Below are 26,964 nucleotides of genomic sequence, written 5' to 3'. Positions count from 1 at the left end.
AGCCTGTCCTGCATTATCTTGGCTGTGTGCTTAGGGTCGTTGTTCTGTTGGAAGGTGAACCTTCGCCCCAGTCAGAGGTCCTGAGCGCTCTGGAGCAGGTTTTCATCAAGAATCTCTCTGTACTTTGCTCCGTTCATCTTTCCCTGACTAGTCTCCCGGTCCCTGCCACTGAAAAACATCCCCACAGCAGGATGCTGCCACCACCACACTTCACCGTAGGGATGGTGCCAGGTTTCCTCCAGATGTGACGCTTGGCATTCAGGCCAAAGAGTTAAATCTTGGTTTCATCAGACCAGAGAATCTTGTTTCTCATGGTCTGAGAGTCTTTATGTGCCTTTTGGCAAACTCCAAGCGTACTGTCATGTGCCTTTTACTGAGGAGTGGCTTCCGTCTGGCCACTCTACCATAAAGGCCTGATTGGTGGAGTGCTGCAGAAAAAGTCCCTCTGGAAAGTTCTCCTATCTCCACAGAGGAACTCTGTAGCTCAGTCAGAGTGACCATCAGGTTATTACTCACCTCACTGACTAAGGCTCTTCTCCCCCGATTGCTCAGTTTGGCCGGGCGGCTAGCTCAAGGAAGAGTCTTGGTGGTTCCAAACTTCTTCCATTTAAAGATGAGGAGGCTACTGTGTTCTTGGGGACCTTCAATGCTGCAGACATTTTTGGTACCCTTCCCCAGATCTGTGCCTCGATATAATCCTGTCTCGGAGCTCTACAGACAATTCCTTCGACTTCATGGCTTGGTTTTTGCTCTGACATGCACTGTCAACTGTGGGACCTTATACAGACAGGTGTGTGGCTTTCCAAATACTGTCCAGTCAATTCAATTTACCACAATTGGACTCCAATCAAGTTGTAGAAACATCTCTAACATGATCAATGGAAACAGGATGAACATGAGCTCAATTTTGAGTCTCATAGCAAAGGGTCTGAATACTTATTTAAATAAGGTATTTCTGTTAGTTAGTAAATAAATAGACAACAATTTCTAAAAACGTATTTTCGCTTTGTCATTATGTGGTTTTGTGTGTAGATCAATGAGGGATTTTTTTTATTTAATCTATTTTATAATAAGGCTGTAACGTAACAAAATGTAGAAAAAGTCAAGGGGTCTGAATACTCCAAATGCACTGTATGAACACACTGTCTAGATTTGAAAGAAAATCCTATGCTCAAACATATTTTCTTTCTTGTAATGTATATTTCAGTCTCCCCCTTCACTAAAACCATTTATCACCAATCATTCTCCATGGTTGTCCCAGGTATCTTCAAGCCGTGCCATGCGGGGGTTCCCCCCAACATCTACCAGGAGAACTGTGTGTATGACCAGTGTGCTACAGGAGGGGAGACGGTGGCTCTGTGCCAGGCTATAGAGAGCTACGCTGACCTGTGTGCCTTGGCTGGAGTACCCATCGCATGGAGGAACAACACCTTCTGTCGTAAGTCACACACACACACGTACAGACACACACACACCTGTTGTAAGTCACACACACACACACCTGTCTTAAGACACACACACACACACACACACACACACACACACACACACACACACACACACACACACACACACACACACACACACACACACACACACACACACACACACACACACACACACACACACACACACACACACACACACACACACACACACAGACACACACACACCTGTCGTAAGTCACACACACACACCTGTCTTAAGTCACACACACACACACCTGTCGTAAGTCACACACCAAGAAACAATCTTTACAACTTTACCTTCTGTTGTAACACACACCTGTGTCTTCTCTATGTAAAACACAAGGCTGTGAATCTACTAAGAAACCTGTCAATATACTGTAACATACTGTATCTGTATGTTACTGTATCTGTATGTTACTGTAACTCTATGTTACTGTATCTGTATGTTACTGTATCTGTATGTTACTGTAACTGTGTTACTGTATATGTATGTTACTGTATCTGTATGTTACTGTAACTCTGTTACTGTATCTGTATGTTACTGTATCTGTATGTTACTGTTACTCTGTTACTGTATCTGTATGTTACTGTATCTGTATGTTTCTGTATGTTACTGTAACTCTGTTACTGTATCTGTATGTTACTGTAACTCTATGTTACTGTATCTGTATGTTACTGTAACTCTATGTTACTGTATCTGTATGTTACTGTATCTGTATATTACTGTACATATATTACTGTACATTGGTTAACCCTTTATTAGGGTTAACCAATGTCCCCCATCTCTCCCCCAGCTCTGAAGTGTCCCTCAGGGGAATGTTAGAAAGCATCATACAACCTTTATTGAGATGAACCATGATGTCCTCCATCTCTCCCCCAGCTCTGAAGTGTCCTTCAGGGGAATGTTAGAAAGCATCATACAACCTTTATTGAGATGAACCTTGATGTCCTCCATCTCTCCCCCAGCTCTGAAGTGTCCTTCAGGGGAATGTTAGAAAGCATCATACAACCTTTATTGAGATGAACCTTGATGTCCTCCATCTCTCCCCCAGCTCTGAAGTGTCCTTCAGGGGAATGTTAGAAAGCATCATACAACCTTTATTGAGATGAACCATGATGTCCTCCATCTCTCCCCCAGCTCTGAAGTGTCCTTCAGGGGAATGTTAGAAAGCATCATACAACCTTTATTGAGATGAACCTTGATGTCCTCCATCTCTCCTCCAGCTCTGAAGTGTCTCCCAGGTAGCCACTACGAGCCCTGTGGTAGCGCCTGTCCCTCCAGCTGTCAGAACCCTACTTTCAACTCCACCTGTAACCAACCCTGTGTAGAGGGGTGTGTGTGTGACCTCGGACTGCTCCTCAGCGGAGACAAGTGTGTCCCACCCAGCCAGTGTGGCTGCACCGACGAGGATAACAACTATAGACCGGTAAGCAAGACAGTCACTGTTTTATCGTTGCTTTCACAGAAGTCAATACGATGCCTGGAACTCGTGGGAATAACATTAGCTAGAGTTCAAGTCATCTCATAAACCGTTTGAAATAGTTTTAGTTTGAGCCTCTGTTTGCAAAAGCACAGCTTAGCTTTTAGCACTCTACATTTGGTAGACTATGTTTAAGGCTAGCTCGTATTGCTGTGGCAGATTTGTATGTGTGTGCGTGTCCTAGGTGGGAGACAGTTGGTTCACTGAGCTGGACTGTTCGGAGCGTTGTAGGTGTAACCCTGGCAACAACATGACCTGTGAGCCGTGGCAGTGTAGCCCCGCCCAGGAGTGTAAGGTGTTGGAGGGAGAGCTGGGGTGTGTCTCAACAGGTAAATACCACACCCACTGTAGACCTTTAACACCCTTCAAATAGCATGTCACTATTTCATTATCAGGCTCAGTTGTCTTTGTTCTATATTTCAGAACTGTTACTGGGACAAAAAAATATAATTGATTGTTTTTAGCCCATCAAACGCAGCAACGCTGTGAATTCACTATCTCTGTCCTTTCTATAGGTTTGGGTGTGTGTCATGTGTCTGGAGATCCTCACTACTACACCTTCGACGCTGTCATGCACACCTTTATGGGTACCTGTACCTACACCCTGGTAGAGGTGAGTAATGTCATCCTCTCCTCCCTCCCTTTAACATCTCCCTCCCTCCATCCTTCCCTCCATCCCTCCCTCCATCTCTCCCTCCATCCCTCCCTCCATCCCTCCATCCCTCCCTCCATCCCATCCCTCTGTCTGTCTCTCACTCCAGCAATCCCTCCCTTCCCCCCTCCCTCCCTCCCTCCCCATCTCTCTCTCTCATCCCAATCTCCCTTTCTCTCTCCCTCATCCATCCCTCCATCCCTGTCTCTTTGTCTCTCTCTCTCTCTCCATCCATCCCCATCTCTCTCTCTCCCTCCCTCCCTCCTTCCCTCCATCCCTTCCTCCCCCACCCTCCCCATCTCTCTCTCTCCATCCCAATCTCCCTTTCTCTCTCTCTCTCTCCCCTCCATCCATCCCTCCCTCCCCATCTCTCTCCCACGCTCCCTCTGTGTAACCGATTTCTCCCTCCATTCCCCCATCTCTCCCTTTCCCTCCCTCCCTCTCTCTCTGTCAGGTGTGTAACTCCACCAAGGTAACTCCGTTCACCATCGTGGCGAAGAATGAGGAGCGCGGCCAACCAGAGGCATCTTACGTGCAATCTGTTACCGTCTACCTTCCCAACGCCAACGTCACGCTACAGAAGAGCCGCAGAGTTCTGGTGAGATGGAGGGAGGGAGGGAGTCTTTGGGGAGTATATATATTACTGTTAGCTGTGAATCAGATTTCCCCAGAAAGTACAGCAGTTCTCTGCTTTGTCAAATTGTTTCAGTCAGATAGTAGAGTCACCGTTATGGTAAGTATTGGTCATTATTCATCGTCAACAATCACTATCCTCTCTATGAAGCTGGCAGAGGAGACAGGGGAGACAGTGGAGACGGGGGAGACGGGGGAGACAGAGGAGACAGAGGAGACAGATGAGACTGGGGAGACAGGGAAGACAGGGGAGACAGAGGAGACAGAGGAGACAGATGAGACTGGGGAGACAGGGAAGACAGGGGAGACAGAGGAGACAGATGAGACTGGGGAGACAGGGAAGACAGGGGAGACAGAGGAGACAGATGAGACTGGGGAGACAGGGAAGACAGGGGAGACAGAGGAGACAGATGAGACTGGGGAGACAGGGAAGACAGGGGAGACAGAGGAGACAGAGGAGACAGATGAGAGAGATGAGACTGGGGAGACAGGGAAGACAGGGGAGACAGAGGAGACAGAGGAGACAGATGAGAGAGATGAGACTGGGGAGACAGGGAAGACAGGGGAGACAGAGGAGACAGAGGAGACGGGGGAGACGGTGGAGACAGGGGAGGCACGGGAGATGGGGTAGACAGTGGAGACGGAAGACAAGGGAGACAGGGGAGAAAGGGGAGGCAGGGGAGACAGTGGAGACAGGGGAGACAGGGGAGAAAGGGGAGATGGGGTAGACAGTGGAGACGAGGGAGACGGGGGAGACAGTGGAGACGGGGAGACGGGGGAGACAGTGGAGACAGTGGAGACAGTGGAGACGGGGGAGACAGTGGAGACAGTGGAGACAGTGGAGACGGGGGAGACAGGGGAGGCACGGGAGACGGGGGAGACGGGGGAGACGGGGGAGACAGGGGAGACAGGGGAGACGGGAGACAAGAAGACAGGGGAGACGGGGTAGACAGTGGAGACGGAAGACAAGGGAGACAGGGGAGACAGGGGAGACAGTGGAGACGGGGGAGACAGGGGAGACAGAGGAGACAGGGGAGACAGTGGAGATGGGGGAGACAGGGGAGACAGAGGAGACAGGGGAGACAGTGGAGATGGAAGACAAGGGAGACAGGGGAGAAAGGGGAGGCAGGAGGCTTTGCCTGTACTAAAATATTGTTTCTAGGGGGTGCTAATGGAGGTTGCCTATTCTAGTGAGGACTTCAGCACCGGCAAGCACCTCCCTTGAACCGTCCATGGAAGCTGTGATGGCCTAGTTTGATAAACAATAACCCAGAAGCCTTATAATTTATTATTGATCACCACTAATAACCTCCTTCTCCCTTCACTCCCCCACCCCTCTATGTCTCCCTCTATCTTTCTCCCTCCCCCCTCTCTCCTCTCCAGTTGAACGGGCACAGGGTGCGTACTCCTCTGTCCATCGGTGTGGCCGGGGCCAGGGTCTTGAGTAGTGGTGTCTACATTCTACTGGACACTAACTTTGGACTGAAGGTGAAGTTTGATGGAGTCCATCACCTGGAGATCACCATCCCTGGAGAATACTTCAACAAGGTACGTACAACTGGACCCAACTATTATAATGCTACTGTATGATGATGATACATATAATATAACTAATAATGATGGGAAAATAAAGCTTCTTTCACACAAACATGTATTTTGCAGTGTCAAAATACGTACATCTCAAAATATGCACATCTTCAGATCAAATAAAGTTATATTTGTGACAACAACAGTTATAGACCTTACCGTGAAATGCTTACTTACAAGCCCTTAACCAACAATGCAGAGTTTTTAAAAAGTAAGTAATGTGCTAAATAAACTAAAGTAAAATGGTAACACAATAAAATAACAATAACGAGGCTATGGGTAGTGGTAGAGTCAATGTGCAGGGGTACGTTTTAGTCAAGGTAGTTGAGGTAATATGTACATGTAGGTTGGGGTGAAGTGACTATGTATAGATAATAAACATAGAGTAGCAGCAGCATATGTGAAGAGTGTGAAGGAATGCCTGCGTGTGCGCGTGTGTGTGTGTGTGTGTGTGTGTGTGTGTGTGTGTGTGTGTGTGTGTGTGTGTGTGTGTGTGTGTGTGTGTGTGTGTGTGTGTGTGTGTGTGTGTGTGTGTGTGTGTGTGTGTTGGAGTGTCAGTGTAGTATGTGTGTGTGTGTGTGTGTGTGTGTGTGTGTGTGTGTGTGTGTGTTTGTGTGTGTTGGAGTGTCAGTGTAGTATGTGTGAGTGTGTGTGTTGGAGTGTCAGTGTAGTATGTGTGAGTGTGTGGTCCAATGAGTGTACATGGAGCCTGAGCAACATAAAAAAATAAATAAAACAACAATAAAAAATAAGATTCAAATAAGGGGGTCAATGCTAATAGTCCGGGCAGCCATGTGATTGTTCGAGCAACTGTTCAGCAGTCATATATGGCTTGGGGGTAGAAGCTGGAGTGACATGGACACCAGGGATATGAGTGCTACAGATGTGAGTGCTAGTCATTTGGACAGGTTACCTTGGTGTTGTTGGGCACAGGGACTATGGTGGTCTGCTTGAGACATGTCGGTATTACAGTCTGGGTCAGGAAGAGGTTGAAAATGTAGGTGAAGACACTTGCCAGCTGGTCAGCGCATGCTCTGAGTACGCGTCCTGGTAATCTGTCTGGTAATCTGTCCTGGTAATCTGTCCTGGTAATCTGTCTGGTAATCTGTCCTGGTAATCTGTCCTGGTAATCTGTCCTGGTAATCTGTCCTGGTAATCTGTCTGGTAATCTGTCCCGGTAATCTGTCTGGTAATCTGTCCTGGTAATCTGTCCTGGTAATCTGTCCTGGTAATCTGTCTGGTAATCTGTCCGGTTAATCTGCCCTGGTAATCTGTCCTGGTAATCTGTCCTGGTAATCTGTCCTGGTAATCTGTCTGGTAATCTGTCCCGGTAATCTGTCTGGTAATCTGTCCTGGTAATCTGTCCTGGTAATCTGTCCTGGTAATCTGTCTGGTAATCTGTCCGGTTAATCTGTCCTGGTAATCTGTCCTGGTAATCTGTCCTGGTAATCTGTCCTGGTAATCTGTCTGGTAATCTGTCCTGGTAATCTGTCCTGGTAATCTGTCCTGGTAATCTGTCTGGTAATCTGTCCTGGTAATCTGTCCTGGTAATCTGTCCTGGTAATCTGTCCTGGTAATCTATCTGGTAATCTGTCCTGGTAATCTGTCCTGGTAATCTGTCCTGGTAATCTGTCTGGTAATATGTCCTGGTAATCTGTCCTGGTAATCTGTCCTGGTAATCTGTCTGGTAATCTGTCTGGTAATCTTCTACATTATCTCTCTCTCTCACACTCTCTCTACATCTCGCCAGGTGTGTGGTATGTGTGGTAACTTCAACATGAACACATCTGATGACAACCTGAAACCAGATGGAAAGCCGGCCAAGGACGTGATAGAACTGGGAAACAGCTGGAAGTCAGAGGGAGACTCAGACCCAGGGTCAGTCACCTTGGACCTCTTACCTTAGACCTTTAACCTCTGACCTTATTCATGTGCTACACCTGAAGGAAAAGGATTCATATACAAGAACAAACTCACTTTCCCCCACATTGCTGATTTGCAGATATCCATCTCTGTAGATATCCTCTCCTTCCTTTCTCTACCACATACATGGAACTTTATTCCACATCAAGTAACTGACGCAAGCAGTAAAATTAAATAAAAAAAACAGATAAAAATACACCTATTGGAACAGCGGGGACTGTGAAGCAACACAAACATAGACACAGACACACGCAAACACACACGATAACATACGAACTACACACACACAAGCACATGGATTTTCGGTTGTAGATATGTGGTAGTGGAGTAGTGGCCTGAGGACACACACTTAATGTATTGTAATGTTTTTAAAAAATGTACTTGGCCAATATACCATGGCTAAGGGCTGTTCTTAAGCACGATGCAACATGGAGTCCCTGGATACAGCCCTTAGCCGTGATATATTGGCCGTGTACCACAAACCTCTGAGGTGCCTTATTGCTGCTAAAAACTGGTTACCAACATAATTAGAGCAGTAAAAATAAATGTTTTGTCATACCCGTGGTATACGGTCTGAAATACCACGGCAGTCAGCCAATCAGCATTCAGGGCCCGAACCACTGGGCGGTTCGAGCCCTGAATGCTGATTGGCTGACGGCGTTGTGCCTAAGAACAGCCCTTAGTCATAGTATATTGGCCATATACCACACCCCCTCGTGCCTTATTGCTTAAATACATACCTCTCTCCTTTCATCTATCTAACCCATTTGTCTCTCTCTCTCTTCATCTCTCCAGGTGCTCGCCAGATGAGCGTCCCAGCATCCACCCCAACTGCACGACAGAAGAAGAGAACCAGTACGAGACCCTGTGTTCTTCTGTTGTCCTCGGAGACAAGTTCAAGCCCTGCCACTCTTTACTGTCCCCAGAGGCTTTCCTGGGGAACTGCGTGTATGACATGTGTGAATACAACGGCATGCAGACCACACTGTGTGATAACGTGGAAGCATACGCACAAGCCTGTCAGTCAGCCGGGGTGACCATCAGCTGGAGAAACAATACATTCTGTCGTAAGTGAAGAGGGGAAGAGGGAGGAGAGGAGAGAGGGGAGGGGAGGTGGAGAGAGGGGGAGGGTGGTGGGAGGGAGAGAGGGATGAAGAAAGTAAGAAAGAGAGGGTGAAGAGAGTGATAGAAAATGAGTGAAATCATCCCATACAGTATATTATGTACCAAGAACATATTGAACCAACGTCATGTGTTGTGTTCTGGTTGTCTTCTAACCTCTCTCTCCCCTCTCCTCTCCCTCTCCCAGCCCTGCCGTGCCCCCCCAATAGCCACTACTCTGACTGCACGGCCCCCTGCCCCCCCACCTGCTCTGACCTGTTCCCCACGCTCTGCCACCTGCCCTCCACCACCTGTGTCGAGGGGTGCCAGTGTGACGCAGGGTTTGTCCTCAGTGATGTGCAGTGTGTTCCTCTGGCCAAGTGTGGCTGTGTGGACGGAGTGGGAGAGTACCATGATGTGAGTCTGATTGGTACACACACACTCACTCACACTCACACACACACACACACACACACACACACACACACACACACACACACACACACACACACACACACACACACACACACACACACACACACACACACACACACACACACACACACAGGCTTCCTCTCATCAGATGAAATTACCTCTCTCTGAAATTACCTCTCTCTGATGTTACCTCTGTCTGATGTTACCTCTGTCTGATATTACCTCTGTCTGATATTACCTCTGTCTGATGTTACCTCTGTCTGATATTACCTCTGTCTGATATTACCTCTGTCTGATATTACCTCTGTCTGATGTTACCTCTGTCTGATGTTACCTCTGTCTGATGTTACCTCTGTCTGATGTTACCTCTGTCTGATGTTACCTCTGTCTGATATTACCTCTGTCTGATATTACCTCTGTCTGATGTTACCTCTGTCTGATGTTACCTCTGTCTGATGTTACCTCTGTCTGATGTTACCTCTGTCTGATGTTACCTCTGTCTGATGTTACCTCTGTCTGATGTTACCTCTGTCTGATGTTACCTCTGTCTGATGTTACCTCTGTCTGATGTTACCTCTGTCTGATGTTACCTCTGTCTGATGTTACCTCTGTCTGATATTCCCTCTGTCTGATATTACCTCTGTCTGATGTTACCTCTGTCTGATATTACCTCTGTCTGATGTTACCTCTGTCTGATGTTACCTCTGTCTGATGTTACCTCTGTCTGATGTTACCTCTGTCTGATATTACCTCTGTCTGATGTTACCTCTGTCTGATATTACCTCTGTCTGATGTTACCTCTGTCTGATATTCCCTCTGTCTGATGTTACCTCTGTCTGATGTTACCTCTGTCTGATATTCCTTCTGTCTGATATTACCTCTGTCTGATGTTACCTCTGTCTGATGTTACCTCTGTCTGATGTTACCTCTGTCTGATATTACCTCTGTCTGATGTTACCTCTGTCTGATATTACCTCTGTCTGATATTCCCTCTGTCTGATATTACCTCTGTCTGATGTTACCTCTGTCTGATGTTACCTCTGTCTGATGTTACCTCTGTCTGATATTACCTCTGTCTGATATTACCTATAGCTGATACGTCATCAAGTGAGCCTACTAAAAGTTTAAGTTATGCGGGGGGGGGGACTGTGCCAAAATATCCTATCATCATCGTTTCGGTAACTGACACACTCCTAGAATCAACAGTCAGTCATAATCCTGACGTGTGTGTTCCAGGTGGGTGACTCATGGTTGACTGACCACTGTGATGGCCAGTGTACCTGTAACCTGGGAGGCTCCATAACCTGCTCAGACGTTAAATGTCCCGACAAGTCTGTCTGCATTCTGGACAAATATGGAGAACTCTACTGCAAACCTGAGAGTAAGTCTCTCAATTCTACTCCCAATATTGGCAATATTACCTCCAATTCCACTTGTAGTACTAGTAGATACTATTACAGATACTAATACTCAATACTCACAAACCTTGGCCTTATAACAGCCTATATTATCTTGCTGTATGATTTTAGGCTAATGTTTCTACTTGCTCATACAGCTTTCTCTTTCCCTTTTCCCTCCCACCCCCTCTCCAGAGTTCGACAGGTGTAATATCCACGGTGACCCCCACTACCGTACGTTCGATGGGCTCACCCACCACTTCCAGGGCCCCTACACCTACACCCTGACCCAGGGTCACGACCTGCCCAACTCACTGGTCGATCTGAAGGTGCGGGGGAAGAACGTCCGTCGTGGTGGCAGCAGGAAGGTCTCCTACCTGGATGAGATGTATGTAGATGTCTACGGAGTCAGCATTCGCTTCCTGCAGAAGAAAGTAGTACTGGTGAGTTGAATGGAAGAACATACTGTATTTAGAGTGAATGGAAGAACATACTGTATTTAGAGTGAATGGAAGAACATACTGTATTTAGAGTGAATGGAAGAACATACTGTATTTAGAGTGAATGGAAGAACATACTGTATTTAGAGTGAATGGAAGAGGAGATGAATCTCACTGTGTTGTGAGTGCAGCCATTCATTTGCATGTGCTGGGTTGTTATTACATAGAGCCATTCTGTTTTCCAAATGGTGGTTTGAGACCCACTAGTGGATCATATCCGATGCATTTAAAGGTTTAAAACGGTTCGGATCATCTGTAGAGCCACAACACCAATAGAAGACTGTATCAATGCATTATAAAAAAAAAAACACTTCTAATCGAATCACTTCCGTTCTCTCTGTAGGTGAACGGAGAGCGTGTGGCTCTTCCTCTCAGTCCTGGGGGAGGCCTGACCATCACGATAAACTCTAAGAATGTCCAGCTGGTTGCCGACTTCGGCATGACCGTACGCTTCGACGGCAAGCAGCACGGAGGTGAGAGACTAGAAAGGGACTGCACCAGTTAGTCAGTCTGTCCTCCCTCCCTCCCTCCCTCCCTCCCTCCCTCCCTCCCTCCCTCCCTCCCTCCCTCACTCACTCACTCACTCATTCCCTCCCTCCCTCCCTAACAGAGGTGATCCTACCCAGTACGTACAGGGACAGGGTGAGGGGTTTGTGCGGGAACTATGACGGGGTCTCCAGGAATGAGTACATGAAACCAGATGGAACCGTGACGCGGAAACTTGACGAGTTTGGAAACAGCTGGAGGGTGACTGACAGGCAGGGGGCGGAGCTAGTGACATCAGAACTCCCCAAAATGGTGCACCTGCACAGGTGAGAGGGAATCACTGGATTATGTATAAACATAATGTAAACACATCTCATTCATTAGCTTATTTGTTGGTTCATTAATTCATACATTCATAATCTACTGTATTTATAAACACATCCAACAGTGTGTTTAGATGATTGAGTGTACATACAGTGCATTTGGAAAGTATTCAGACCATTTAACTTTTTCCACATTTTGTTACGTTACAGCCTTATTCTAAAATTGATTAAATTGTTTTTTTTCGTCATCAATCTAAACACAATACCCCATAGTGACAAAGCAAAAACAGGGTTTTAGAAATGTTTGCAATTTTAGAAAAATGTTTAAACTGAAATATCACTTCATACCTCAACCTCTCCTCCCCCTCTTCACCCTCCCTAGGCGTGATGTGGAGACCGACCCAGAGACAGGCTTTGAGACAGCAGGTTGTACTGACGCTCAGCTGGCTGAGTTCAATGCTATTAAACAGTGTGGAGCCATATCAGACCCTACAGGACCCTTCGCTGCCTGCCATGCTCCACTACTGCCCAACAGCTTCCAGGAGTGAGTAGAGACAGAAAGAGAGAGTGAAAAAGAGTGACAGAGAGAGAGAGAGCGAGAGAGATAAGTTGCTTGTGTGTGTGTTGGGGGGGCTCAGTTACAGGTACACACAAGTCACAAGTTTGACCCTGTTTATCAAGAGTGTATAGATGTATTTGAACTATATTGTGGACTCACCGTCTCATGTGTTCTTCCAGGGACTGTTTGTTTGACCTGTGTGCGGATCAGGAAACCGCCTCCCTGCGTTGTGACAGTTATGAGGTGTACGCCCTGGCCTGCCAAGAGGCTGGAGTCAAACTGGGCAACTGGAGACAACAGCTGGGCTGTGGTAAGATACACACACACACAGACAGACAGACAGACAGACAGACAGACAGACAGACAGACAGACAGACAGACAGACAGACAGACAGACAGACAGACAGACAGACAGACAGACAGACAGACAGACAGACAGACAGACAGACAGACAGACAGACAGACAGACAGACAGACAGACAGACAACTACAGATATGCTATTATACACACACAAATGCACGCATTTACACGCAAACATACAGACACAGTCTCACACTCACTTGTTCCCTCCCCCCTCCTGCTCTCTCACCCTCTTTCTCACTCTCTCTCTCTCCCCTCTCTCTCCTTCCTCTCGCTCCCTTCCCTCTCCCGTCCCTCTCTCTCCCCGTTCCAGTCCTGAGCTGTGTAGCCAACAGTGCCTACTCTGAGTGTATGACCCCTTGCCCTGCCTCCTGCGCTGACCTGGCCGCGCCCTCCGAGTGTGACTTCACTGCCTGTGTTGAGGGGTGCCAGTGTTCCCCAGGATTCACCATGAGCGAAGGCATCTGTGTTCCCTACAGCGAGTGTGGCTGCACCTACCTGGATAGATACTACCCTGTGAGTTAATATATTAAAATAGAGTAGAATGCAGTAAAACTTAGCACAGAAAGATACCGCGTGTTGTTACACCTACCTGGATAAATACTACCCTGTGAGTTAATATATTAAATAGAGTAGAATGCAGTAAAACTTAGTACAGAAGGATACAGTGTGTTGTTACACCTACCTGAATAGATACTACCTGGTGGGTTCATTAAGCAATAAGGCCTGAGGAAGTGTGGAATATGGCCATTATACCACGGCTAAGGGCTGTTCTTATGCACGGTGTAATGCGGAGTGCCTGCATACAGCCTTTAGCCGTGGTGTATTGGCAATAAACCACAAACCCCCCTTGGTGCCTTATTGCTATTATAAACTGGTTACCAACGTCATTAGAAAAGTAAAAAGTAATGTTTTGTCATACCCATGGTCTACAGTCTGATATACCACGGCTTTCAGCCAATCAGTATTCAGGCCTCAAACCACCCGGTTTATAATACACAATAAGAGATTATTACTGTAGTGCAGTCAGTTGTTGAGATGAGACACAAAATCTGATGACTAAAGTGAATTTAAGAACTGGTGTTGAGACAGGATTGTTTGGTGTATAACTGTCTCTTTCCCCCTCCTTTTCTCTCTCTCTCCCCCATATCGACCTCCATCCCTCCATCCCTCCATTCCTCCATGCCTCCATCCCTCCATTCCATCCCTCCATTCCCTTCCTCCCCAGCTTAAGGAGAAGTTTGTGACAGAGGACTGTGCCCTGTCCTGTGAGAGTACGCCCTCGGGCGCCGTGTGCCAACCCAAGGGCTGTTCCGACACACACGTCTGTACTATCTTCAACTTCACACGTGACTGCTACAAAAGTGAGTGTGTTGCTACTGATCATGCATTCATGCCCAAGTGGTTACAATAAGAACAACGTGAGTGTGCAAAATGGACTGCAATGCCTTCGATAACAGACTTACCCCTCCACGTTCTCTCTCTCCCCTCTCTCTCTCTCTCTCTCTCTCTCTCCTCTCTCTGTTCCCCTCCCCCTCCCCTCCCCCTTCTCAGAGAGCCCGTGTCTGAGTGACCCCTGTCTGAACAACGGTACATGCTCTGAGATTACAGTAGACTTATTCAGCTGTCAGTGTCCAGAGGGTTTCGAGGGCAACCTGTGTGAGATTGAGAAGACGGATACCAGCGGAGGCCTGGGTACGTGACTGACTGGAGCTAGTACTATATTCTACTGTACTTTACTGTACTGTATTATACTGTACTATACTCAGTGGTGTAAAGTACTTAAGTAAAAATACTTTAAAGTACTACTTATGTCGTTTTCTGGGGTATCTGTACTTTACTATTTATATTTTTGACAACTTTTACTTTTACTTCACCACATTTCCAAAGAAAATAATATACTTTCTACTCCATACATTTTCCCTGACACCTAAAAGGTCTCGTTACATTTTGAATTCTTAGCAGGACAGGAAAATAGTCCAATTCACACACTTATCAAGAGAACATTCCTGGTCATCCCTACTGCTTCTGATCTGGCTGACTCACTAAGAAAAATGCTTTGTTTGTAAATAATGTCTGAGTGTTGGAGTGTACCCCTGGCCATCCATACATTTTAAAAACAAGAAAATGGTGCCATCTGGTTTGCTTAATATAAGCAATTTGAAATGATTTATACTTTTATTTTTACTTTTGACACTTAGGTATATTTCAGCAATTACGTTTTCTTTTGATACTTTCTATTAAGGTATCTATACTTTTACTCAAGTATGACAATGGGTACTTTTTCCACCACTGACTATACTGTACTCTACTATACAGTACTCTACTATACTGTAGCGTAGCCTAGTGGTTAGAGCGTTGGACTAGTAACTGAAAGGTTGCAAGTTCAAATCCCCGAGCTGACAAGGTAAAAATCAGTTGTTCTGCCCCTGAACAAGGCAGTTAACCCACTGTTCCTAGGCTGACATTGAAAATAAGAATTTGTTCTTAACTGACTTGCCTAGTTAAATACAGTAATGTACTCTATGTGTAATGTACTCTATGTTAATACTTGTTGAGACATATAGTGTTGTTGCAACGGTCTTCTTCTTCATTGTCCCCCAGATAAGAACACGATCATATTCATCGCAGTCGTGGTGCCTCTGGGAATCATCATCATAGCACTGATCTGTGTGTTATGCTACAAATGCTGTAGAAAGTAAGCACTGTTCAACAACCACTAAAACACAACATCGGTCTGTTTGTCTCAGTCCTGAGTCCTATCTACAGTCAACATGAAATAACCAAAGATCAAATTGATATTAATCCTGACAGTTGATTTTATTCGTCAGTGTACAAGACAGAAAAAGATAATGTCACCTGTTACTACAGTATATTTTTTCCATTGTGAATGGATGGTAACTCTAAACCATTTTGTGTTTACAGGAACAAAGAAAATAAGTATTATTGTGACAGCACAGATTCAAGTAAGTGCCTGTCTCAATCTTGCTTAAAATGTATATATATTTTTACTTTCACTTACATTCATTTTTAATAACCTACTTAGCTACTATTATAGTAATATTATACTTCTTAGCTCATATTATCTCAGTAAAAGCAGACCAAGGATTTAGATGGGGAGGATTAGGTGAACATAAAATAGAATAAATAGAACAGATATTCCCTATTCAGGCCTAGGATGCTATAATGGGTGAACTGGTGGCCATTTTGACTGAGTAAATTATTTCAAGTCGATTATTTTGACACAGAACGTGGGAAGCCAGCGAAAGGGAAAAGCACGAGAAAAACACCTGTCCCACCTATTCAGCTGATTTATTGCAGAGGCAAGTGAAACTTGTGTTGATGTGTTATAATTATATAACCTTAAACCCACTGAAATGATACATACAAGTTTAGGATTTTTTGTCATTTAGCAGATGCTCTTATCCAGAGAAACTTACAGAGAAACGTTTTAATACTTTTCTCGTACTGGTCCTCCGTGGGAATTGAACCCACATCCCTGGCATTGCAAGCTACCAACTGAGCCACGCGGGACCATACTAACCTTAAAACTTCTTGCGGATCAGTGGGACGCTAGCGTCCCATTTTGACAACTTCCGGTGAAATTGCAGAGCGCCAAATTCAAATGAAATTACTATAAATATTAAACTTTCATGAAATCACAAGTGCAATACATCAAAATAAAGCTTAACTTGTTGTTAATCCAGCTGCCATGTCAAATTTCAAAAAGGCTTTACAGCGAAAGCAAAACATGTGATTATCTGAGGACAGCGCCCAGCACACAAATGCATAACAAATCATTTTCAACCAGGGAGTTGCGACACGAAAGTCAGAAATAGCGATATAATATATGCCTTACCTTTGAAGATCTTCTTCTGTTGGCACTCCAAAAGGTCCCAGTTACATTACAAATGGTCCTTTTGTTCGATAAAGTCCTTCTTTATATCCATAAAAACTCAGTTTAGCTGGCGCGCTTCAGTCAATAATCCACTCGGTTTCCCTCCTTCAAAATGCATACAAAATGAATCCCAAACGTTACCAATAAACTTATCCAAACAAGTCAATCAACGTTTATAATCAAACCGTAGGTACCCTAATACGCAAATAAACGATACAATTTAAGACGGAGAATCGTTATTGTCTATACCGGAGAAAAATACCAAAGAACGCGCTCTCATTCACGTGCTTGGAAACACTACAGCCAAAATGGGAGCCGCCTAGAAAAACTACAATTTCTGGCTAATTTTTCCAAAAACCAGCCTGAAACTCTTTCTAAAGACTGTTGACATCCAGTGGAAGCCCTAGGAACTGCAATCGGACACGATTTCGCCCTATTATAAAAGTGCCATATTTTTGCTTTTGGAAGGTTTGTCCTCGGGGTTTCACCTGCCATTTCATTTCTGTTATACTCACAGACATTATTTTAACTGTTTTAGAAACTTTTGAGTGTTTTCTATCCAAATCTACCAATTATATTCATATCCTAGCTTCTGGGCCTGAGTAGCAGGCAGTTTACTTTGGGCACACTTTTCATCCGGAGGTCAAAATACCGCCCCCTATCCCAAAGAAGTTAACCTAACCCTTGTTCCTAAATTTAAACCTTTATTCATTTTCACCCCTATGCCTAAACTTAAAGAGGCTTGAAAACAACCTAGTTCTTTTTCAAACCTCCCGTTTCAGACTCGACGTGGCTCATACATGATAATAAACCATCTGCTGTCCTCTCCCAGCGGAAAAAGGCACAGAATCCTTACATTCTAACCTGGCATCATTTAGTGGAGGAGATACACGCTAGCCTAGTGTGCACTCTGAAGCGAGTGGGATTTCCTGTTTACATGCACTAACCATTAGTTATTTTGATAACAACGAAAATACATTGAATACATCAATCAAAACCATGCATCGTAAGTCTGACAAAACATTTGAAATTAGAAGATAGACCTCTGTAGTTGGTTAATTTCTCTTTCAATCGGCTGCATTTCTCTGGAAACCATACAGAAAATAACTATTGGCATATACATTACAAAAAACAAAAAGAAATGGAGGAACTTATTCAAGAAAGATCAAGTTTAATATATAATACAAATAAAGCTAACTGGATGGAATATGGGGCAAAATGGACGAAATAATTTTTTTATCTTCAACATAGAAATACTATCGAAAATAATTTACTGCGAGCTCCCAAGTGGTGCAGTGGTCTAAGGCACTGCATCGCAGTGCTTGAGGCGTCACTACAGACTTGGGTTCGAGCCAAGGCTGTGTCACAGCCGGCCGTGACCGGGACACCCATGAGGCGGTGCACAATTGGCCCAGCGTCGTCTGGGTTAGGGGAGGGTTTGATTCACTAAACAATACATTGAAAGAGGAAGCAATGAACTTCAGCATCAGTCTCCTCCAACAACCAAAGCTAATTGTAAAGATTTTTTCCTGTTAATAATGTAAAATTAACAGCTGTACAGAAAGACTCATGTGAAGCCCAAATTACAGAGGAGGAACTTACTCAGATACTCAACAAGAAGGTCTGATTTCATCATTACTGAAACAGGACCCAAGTGGTAAATAAAGATTTAGTCCCTTTAAAAAATCTAGCAAAATGCATAGCTGGAATAGAATTAAAAAGATATTGTTGGATATTATTCAGCCTAATCAGACAGGTTTTTTACATGGACGATACATTGGAGATAATATAAGACAAGTACTGGAAACAATAGAATACTATGAAAAATCTGGGAAACCAGGCATTGTATTCATAGCTGACTTTGAAAAGGCTTTTGATAAAGTACGACTGGAATTTATATATAAATACCTGGAATATTTCAATTTTGGAGAATCTTTAATACAATTGATTAAAGTTTTCTAGTAACCCTAGTTGTAAAATAGTAAATAACAACCAAAATAATAAACTACAACCAAATGATGATAAATGTAATATATTTAAGGAATAAGGCCAGAGAAGGTGTGGTATATGGCCAGTATACCACAGCAAAGGGCTGTTCTTGGGCACGAGTGCCTGGACAGAGCCCTTAGCCGTGGTGTATTGGCCATATACCACAAACCCCCAAGGTGCCTTATTGCTATTATAAACTGGTTACCAAAGTAATTCTAGCAGTAAAAATAAATGTTTTGTCATACCAATGGTATACGTTCTGATATACCACAGCTGTCAGCCAATCAGCATTCAGGGACTCGAACCATCCCAGTTTATAATGAGTATTGGATCACACAAAGAATACAGCTTTTACTTTACCAACAAAATGGTCTGACGGTGAAGTGGACGTACTCGGTATTCATATCCCGAAAGAAGTAAAGGATATCGCTACAATAAATAGAAAGTTAGCAAAAATAGATAAGATCTTGCTACCATGGAAAGGTAAATACCCCCTATTTGTGGAAAAATCACCCTGATTAACTCTTTAGTCATGTCCCAGTTTACCCTGATTAACTCTTTAGTTACATCCCAGATTACCCTGATGAACTCTTTAGTTACATCCCAGATTACCCTGATTAACTCTTTAGTCATGTCCCAGTTTACCCTGATTAACTCTTTAGTTACATCCCAGATTACCCTGATTAACTCTTTAGTTACATCCCAGATTACCTTTTTTCTACTGGTCTTGCCTACACCTAGCAGCTTTTTATTTTTTTATTATATCAGCAAAAAATATTCAGTTTTATTTGGAACGGCAAAACAGACAAAATTGAACGAGCCTATTTAGATAATGAACATGAATTTGGAGGGCAGAAATGATTAAATATTAAAGCATTAGACCTCTCACTAAAGGCTTCAGTCATACTTTATTTATTTATTTCACCTATATTTAACCAGACAGGCTAGTTGAGAACAAGTTCTCATTTACAACTGCAACCTGACCAAGATAAAGCAAGGCAGTATGACACAAACAACACAGAGTTACACATGGCATAAACAAACGTACAGTCAATAACACAATAGAAAAATATATATACAGTGTGTGTAAATGTAGTAAGATTAGGGAGGTAAGGCAATAAATAGGCCATAGTGGCGAAATAATTACAATTTAGCGTTAACACTGGAGTGATAGATGTGCAGAAGGTGATGTGCAAGTAGAAATACTGGGGTGCAAAGGAGCAAAAAATTAAATAACAATATGGGGATGAGGTAGTTGGGTGGGAAATGTACAGATGGGCTGTGCACAGGTGCAATGATACAAAGGTTATACTTAAATCTGAACTGGTTCTCTAGCAGATTAGTAAGAATGTCTCACCCCATGTTCAAAATTGCCCTTTTCCCTTTATTCAGATTACAACCTCTCACTTTCGGTTATTTGAAAATTAAATAATCCCCAAAATATCACTGTTTTTAAAACAAGCCATAGAAAGTTGGTTGCAATTTCAGTTTAATCCACCAGAAAAGACAGAACAAATATTACAACAAATATTATGCTTAAACTTAAATATTGATTGATTAGGCTAGCTATTCAGACACCCGCCAACTTCGGGGCTCACTAAACTGAGAATTACTATTAGAAAAATTTGATTACCTTTGCTGTTCTTTGTCAGAATGCACTCCCAGGACTTCTACTTCAACAACAAATGTTGTTTTGGTTAAAAATAATCCATAGTTATATCCAAATACCTCCGTTTTGTTCGTTCGTTCAGGTCACTATCCAAAGGGTAATGCGCGAGCGCATTTCGTGACAAAAAAAATCAAAATGTTCCTTTACCGTACTTAGAAGCATGTCAAACGCTGTTTAAAATCAATTTTTATGGTATTTTTCTCGTAAAATAGCGATAATATTCCAACCGGACAACGTTGTATTCATTCAAAGAGGGAAAGGAAAAAATGGCGAGATCTCGTGAATGCGCATCTCCAGTCTCTCTGTCACCAGGCAGTCCACTGACAAACTCTGCTGCTGTTATCTGCCCAGAGACAGGAGACGCGTCAATACGGTTTCAGAAGGCTTTAGAGAGCCAATGGAAGCCTTAGAGAGTGTCACGTAACAGCACAGATACTGTAATTTTGATAGAGATGCAACAGAAAGACTACAAATTGTCAGACAGGCCACTTCCTGCTTGGAATCTTCTCAGGTTTTTGCCTGCCATATGAGTTCTGTTATACTCACAGACACCATTCAAACAGGTTTAGAAACTTTAGAGTGTTTTCTATCCAAATCTACTAATAATATGCATATTCTCGTTTCTGGGCAAGAGTAGTAACCAGTTTAAATCGGGTATGTTTTTTTATCCTGCCGTGAAAATACTGCCCCCTATCCCAGACAGGTTAACTTTCATTTATAATCTATAGAAACTATGAGAATAGAAACTTTTGTGAAACATCACAGCACAGTTGAAAAATATATGGCAAATAGAAATCAAAATGGGATGGTGTTCAGAGATAGATGGGAGGGGTTGAGTGGAGCAGAAGGATGGGACTAAAAACAAACCAGAGATAACGATTGTAAAATATGCTGTGTCTGTAAAATGTATATAGTATGCATAAACTGGAAGTTGAAGCCTAAGTGTTGTTGTCCATTAGTTTACTCCAATTAGGGGAAGGGTGGTAGGGTTAGGGGAAAATAATAAAGAAAAAAATATATATGGGCAATTGGAAATGATGCAGACAATTACATTGATGGAAGCCACAATCTATCTGCAATATTAAAGCTGATCAGCACAGCATTGACCAATGAGGTTGTGGGGTGAGCTCAAGCATGTGCATGTCTTTGAACAGCTGCAGGGGTTCGAGAGCAATTACATGATAACGTAGTACCCACCTTTCAGGGACCCTATTTGGCTCTTGGGCGCTGCTTTCAGAACTACTGGCTAAAAAATATACAACATTTATGGAGAGCCTCTTTAAGTTTTGTTCTGTGGGTCAAATATACACTTTCAAAATTCTATGAAGCAATGATCAGGAGGGAAATTGTGAAATCAATGCTACTTAAAAGACGTGCTTCAGTTTACACTCTTGAAAATGTATTCTTCCACTAGATTGCATGACAAGTAGGTCACCCTCTAGCTTTCCAAACGAATCCCTTGATCACCTTAGTGACCTGACTAGGAGAAACACCTGGACCTAACTAATGTCATAAAAACAACAAATTAATAAACCTTACACCTCTTTTTCCCCTCTCTCTGTGTCTCATCTCTCTTTTTCCTTCTCCCTCTCTTTCCCTCCCTCTCTCATAATTCTATCAATTTAATTTCTACTAGGCACCCAGTACCACATGCATCTTAAGGACAGCAACGTCAAATACGACAACTTTGGCAACCATGAGAAGAACGCAAGCAACAATGTGACTCCCATGTAGATGGAGAGAGAGAAGAGAACTCAAGAGTTCCATGTTTACTGGCAGATGAATGTACGGAGGTCACACACAAACACAAGCTAGACCCTAACAGTGGCATGATACTCAATAATAATACATGTCATTTAGCAGATGCGTGCATACAATTATAGAACATTTTTTTATTTTAAAATGCACATAAATTCATAACAGTCCGTAATGTCAATGTTAAATATTTGTCCCGATATTATTTGTAGAATTTGTGAATATTGTCATTATATTACTTGCTTTTATTAACGTATTCATGCTTTTGTTGTTGTAATTTGATAATGTGTGAAATATTACATCAGAAAAGATCCAAGGAAAAGTGAAATTATTAAATGCCTAAAGTGAGATGTTATTGATTGAATTAAATTATGTTGCTGCAAGCATAAAATATTCGTATTTTTACACACACACACACACACACACACACACACACACACACACACACACACACACACACACACACACACACACACACACACACACGCCCAATCCCTCCAATTGCCTTTATTCATTCAGCAAGTGCAACAATTGACCAAAAACAAAACAAATTACAGAGGCTCTTTGGGGTCATGGTGGAGGGAAAAAAACAGCCAGGCTAATCCGTTCCCTCTGTTTTTGTATTCATTTCCTCCATTTTTTTTATTCGTTCCCCCTGTTTTTTATCCTTTCCTCCAATTTTTTTATTCATTCTCTCAGTTTTTTTACCCATTCCCTCAGATATTTTATTTGTTCCCTCTGGGTTTTTTTTATAAGCTACTCCTGACCTTGTGGATTTATGTAGCCTATCTTTGTGGCATTATCCCATAAAGAATAGTAAGGAAAGCATCCCTATAAAGTTCCCATTAAAGCATCTGTGAGCGCACGGGCAGCGCCATTTTGAGGCAATCTCCATTTTGAAGTAGTCAATTTTCTTCTAAACGTTTGGACATGACTCCAACAGGGTCACCAGAAGGGATCGCCAATGAAGTTGGAAGTCCCACCCAGTTGACTACAGTGGTTGCTCTACTGAAAGTTTTGAGATTATACTGCGGGATTTAGAGGTAATTCTTGGTTTAGTACGGTACCCTGCTTCATTGTTCCAGACCAGCTCAAGGGGGAGTTCGGGCACTGATTACACCCAAGGTGCTAATGTGTCTCTAACTGACAATGAATGGGCGACATAAACCAAATAGAAACTGATAATTGTGCACAACTTCAAAATGTAATTTCAATGAACTGAATAATGAGGATGAAGAAGGTGATTGAATTTAGAACAATAGTGTAAGAATTGCTATTCATCTGTCCTGCTTGCGCACACCCTGAAAAATACACTTATTTTTTTGTTTCTACTCGTCTGTATTTCTTACTAAAACTGTTGTTACAGAAACGTTTTTATTCTAAGAGAAACGAAAATGTTCCATTATATTCCACGAAATTCTTAAGATATATGTGTTGAATGAATTTTAGCAAGTGGTGTCTGCTAAATAATCAAGTTGATGGCGCAGTCATATAGCCTCGGCACCTACATAAAGCTGAGTGACTCAGTCATATAGCCTCGGCACCTACATAAAGCTGAATGACTCAGTCATATAGCCTCGGCACCTACATAAAGCTGAGTGACTCAGTCATATAGCCTCGGCACCTACATAAAGCTGAGTGACTCAGTCATATAGCCTCGGCACCGACATAAAGCTGAGTGACTCAGTCATATAGCCTCGGCACCTACATAAAGCTGAGTGACTCAGTCATATAGCCTCGGCACCTACATAAAGCTGAGTGACTCAGTCATATAGCCTCGGCACCTACATAAAGCTGAGTGACTCAGTCATATAGCCTCGGCACCTACATAAATCTGAGTGACTCAGTCATATAGCCTCGGCACCTACATAAAGCTGAGTGACTCAGTCATATAGCCTCGGCACCTACATAAAGCTGAGTGACTCAGTCATATAGCCTCGGCACCTACATAAAGCTGAGTGACTCAGTCATATAGCCTCAGGCACCTACATAAAGCTGAGTGACTCAGTCATATAGCCTCGGCACCTACATAAAGCTGAGTGACTCAGTCATATAGCCTCGGCACCTACATAAAGCTGAGTGACTCAGTCATATAGCCTCGGCACCTACATAAAGCTGAGTGACTCAGTCATATAGCCTCGGCACCTACATAAAGCTGAGTGACTCAGTCATATAGCCTCGGCACCTACATAAAGCTGAGTGACTCAGTCATATAGCCTCGGCACCTACATAAAGCTGAGTGACTCAGTCATATAGCCTCGGCACCTACATAAATCTGAGTGACTCAGTCATATAGCCTCGGCACCTACATAAAGCTGAGTGACTCAGTCATATAGCCTCGGCACCTACATAAAGCTGAGTGACTCAGTCATATAGCCTCGGCACCTACATAAAGCTGAGTGACTCAGTCATATAGCCTCGGCACCTACATAAAGCTGAGTGACTCAGTCATATAGCCTCGGCACCTACATAAAGCTGAGTGACTCAGTCATATAGCAACACCTACATAAAGCTGAGTGACTCAGTCATATAGCCTCGGCACCTACATAAAGCTGAGTGACTCAGTCATATAGCCTCGGCACCGACATAAAGCTGAGTGACTCAGTCATATAGCCTCGGCACCTACATAAAGCTGAGTGACTCAGTCATATAGCCTCGGCACCTACATAAAGCTGAGTGACTCAGTCATATAGCCTCGGCACCTACATAAAGCTGAGTGACTCAGTCATATAGCCTCGGCACCTACATAAAGCTGAGTGACTCAGTCATATAGCCTCGGCACCTACATAAAGCTGAGTGACTCAGTCATATAGCCTCAGGCACCTACATAAAGCTGAGTGACTCAGTCATATAGCCTCGGCACCTACATAAAGCTGAGTGACTCAGTCATATAGCCTCGGCACCTACATAAAGCTGAGTGACTCAGTCATATAGCCTCGGCACCTACATAAAGCTGAGTGACTCAGTCATATAGCCTCGGCACCTACATAAAGCTGAGTGACTCACTCATTCATGTCTTTGGATCAAAATAAATAAGTAGCAACATTCTTTCTGATAGTCTTTAATAAAGAAATATTTTGGTTATCCTGACCTGGGCATTATAATAGTCCATTATGGGCTATTAGCAGGATAATAGACTCATCATGTATTATAATAGTCCATTATGGGCTATTAGCAGGATAATAGACTCACCATGTATTATAATAGTCCATTATAATAGTCCATTATGGGCTATTAGCAGGACAATAGACTCACCATGTATTATAATAGTCCATTATGGGCTATTAGCAGGATAATAGACTCAGCATGTATTATAATAGTCCATTATAGGCTACTAGCAGGACAATAGACTCACCATGTATTATAATAGTCCATTATGGGCTATTAGCAGGATAATAGACTCAGCATGTATTATAATAGTCCATTATGGGCTATTAGCAGGATAATAGACTCAGCATGTATTATAATAGTCCATTATAGGCTACTAGCAGGACAATAGACTCACCAGGACAATAGACTCTTGCCAACACCTCTCTGTATTTTGATACTTTTTGCAAGGCAACTGATCAGCATTAAAAACTTTGTGGATGGGGCCTTCCGAGTGACACTGCAGATGCTAGTTCAATACAGATGCTAGTTCAATACCTGTGCCAGCCACGACCGGAAGACCCATGAGGTGATTGTGGGCTTTTGGATTCTCTTCCTCTAAAAACATAAATAAAGAATGCTAAATAACAAACTGGCTTTATTTACAAATTAGTAAGAATGTCTCACCCCATGTTCAAGAATGGCCTTTTTCTCACTCACTTTAGGTTAGTTGAAAACTAAATAATCTCCAAAATATCTTTATATTTTAAACAAAGTGATTATTATTATTATTAATTAATTTAGAATGATATAAAAGCCCCTGAGATATTTTCACAGAAATATTATTAACCCTGTTTTTCACAAGCGTAGCAGGCTGTGAATTCTGCAAACAACGTTTCTAGGATGGGCTATTAGCAGGACAATATATATTGGTCATATTGGTCACGGCTCCCGAGTGGCGCACAGTTCTCCAGCTTTATCCACTGAGATAGCGGTGGGCGCACGAGGTTCAAGGCACGAGGGCTGGGGGCACGGGACGGGCCGCAGAGCAGCGCACAGAAGACGGACCTATCCCATGGGGAAGGGAGGAGGTGGGGGAAGGGGGGGGGGGGTCATTGCGGCGGGGACCCCCGCCCCACCCCACTGGGTAGCGGGAACCTCCGCCCCGCCCCACCCCACTGGGTAGCGGGGACCTCCGCCCCGCCCCGCCCCGCCCCACTGGGTAGCGGGGACCTCCGCCCCGCCCCACCCCACTGGGTAGCGGGGACATCCGCCCCGCCCCACCCCACTGGGTAGCGGGGACCTCCGCCCCGCCCCACCCCACTGGGTAGCGGGGACCTCCGCCCCGCCCCACCCCACTGGGTAGCGGGGACCTCCGCCCCGCCCAACCCCACTGGGTAGCGGGGACCTCCGCCCCACCCTACTGGGTAGCGGGGACCTCCGCTCCGCCCCGCCCCACTGGGTAGCGGGGACCTCCGCCCCGCCCCGCCCCACTGGGTAGCGGGGACCTCCGCCCCGCTCCACTGGGTAGCGGGGACCTCCGCCCCGCCCCACTGGGTAGCACAGAGCAACACTTTAAGGGACATTACACTAATAACGGCGCTGACTAGGGAAATGTTCCCGCTGTTCTTAGTGCCTGTCTGCACATTCACAATAAAA

General features: G+C 44.0%; 1 pseudogene; it reads left to right on the top strand.

Annotated features, from left to right (window-relative positions):
* LOC106577901 (IgGFc-binding protein-like) overlaps window positions 1-22,609 on the top strand; it is a 117,019-nt pseudogene extending 94,410 nt beyond the window's left edge.
* Window positions 22,610-26,964: the final 4,355 nt, after the last annotated feature.

The sequence above is a fragment of the Salmo salar genome, chromosome ssa18 (assembly GCF_905237065.1).
Source record: "Salmo salar chromosome ssa18, Ssal_v3.1, whole genome shotgun sequence".
Lineage (NCBI taxonomy): Eukaryota > Metazoa > Chordata > Actinopteri > Salmoniformes > Salmonidae > Salmo > Salmo salar.
Note: the sequence above shows the minus strand (reverse complement) of the source record. Positions and strands in the feature narration are given on the sequence as shown.